Genomic DNA, 1,601 nt, shown 5'->3' with positions numbered 1-1,601 from the left:
TAAAACAAATATAAATTACTTCATTATTGTACATAAATTAAATTACAAAAAAATTGAATTAAAAAATTACACAAAAAAATGAGGAATTTCAAATAGTTAATTTGATACTAATATCAATATATTTTTGTCAAATTTTTATGATATCTTCAAACATATATTTTATTTAAAAATAAAAACATCATCGCTTTCTCAAAATCACATAAAGGCATATTATAACATCGACTGAGATAAATAATAAAATGAAATATTAAAATCACGATGTATCTCGCTGCATTGCGCGAGTACGTTTCTAGTATATATATGTATAGGAGCCATCAAATGCAAACCACCCATATTTGTATAAACCGTGCAAACCATCCTCATCCGTCGATTTCATTGTTTATTCTTATGAAAAAAATTCATGAAATTGTTTCAAAGAATACTTTTTTTTTTTGATGAAGTTGTTTCATATATGGTTATGAAATTGTTTCATATAATACTTATAAAATTTTAATGAAAGTATTTCAGGTATATTTCTCTAAAATTAATATAATGCAGATGATAATATCCTTGATTAACACTCTCACAATAAAAATGATTAATCAACCTCTCATAATTATAAGAAAATGAATAAAATAAAAAATTATGATTGGTTGAATGAGGTTTGTAAATTTACTTCATAAATAAGAAAATAAAAATGTTATATGCTATATTTAATCACATGTAATACGATACAAGATAGCGCATAGTTATTGTAATTTTTGCAGTCACATGTGATTCAATAAATGATCACATAAAGCACTATGAAGTCGGTGATGGTACTATATGCAATGACATGCGACTCAATACAATATGATCAAGGTTCTAAATGATGTAAGGTGTAGCAGCAAGGACAAGCCTCAAGCTTTATATGCCACGACGAGAATGTAATATTTTCCAAGGCTTGATATAAGACAACAAATTTGTATATCATATACAAAATTATATATATATATATATATCTATACTATTTTATAAAGCATTTGGCTAAAACTCTTAAAAACTCTTAAAACTCTTAAAAATCTTAAAAACTCTTCAACCCGTTCATCTCTAAACGATTTCATCCCTATCCGATTTCATTACATATCTGAATTCGTGTAACTAACTGCAGATAAATACAATCAAATACAGGATAAATATCTCATTTTAAATATAAAAAATCTAAAATATAGTAGTATAATCATTAAATTCTAATAGAATACTTAATTATTATCTTTATAAAATTTATAATATTAAACGAAAAATAAATCGTTTTATTATTAAACTTAAATTAAATTATATATAAAAATATATATATTCTATATTATAAATCATTTGACAAAAACTCTTAAAAACCACTTTTTATGTGTAAAGTATTGTTTATTAATGCATATTACTTAAAACTCAAGATTACAAATAAATTGTGCGTAGATACAACTTATTAAAGCTCCATATCTGAATTCGTGTAACTAACTGCAGATAAACACAATCAAATACAAGATAAACATCTCATTTTAAATATAAAAAATCCAAAATATAATTAGGATAATCATTGAGTTCTAACAGAATACTTAATTATTATCTTTATAAAATGTTATATTATT

Source organism: Cynara cardunculus (genome assembly GCF_001531365.2).
Source record: "Cynara cardunculus var. scolymus isolate 2C chromosome LG 4, CcrdV1, whole genome shotgun sequence".
Taxonomy (NCBI): Eukaryota; Viridiplantae; Streptophyta; class Magnoliopsida; order Asterales; family Asteraceae; genus Cynara; species Cynara cardunculus.
This window is presented reverse-complemented; position numbering follows the sequence as displayed.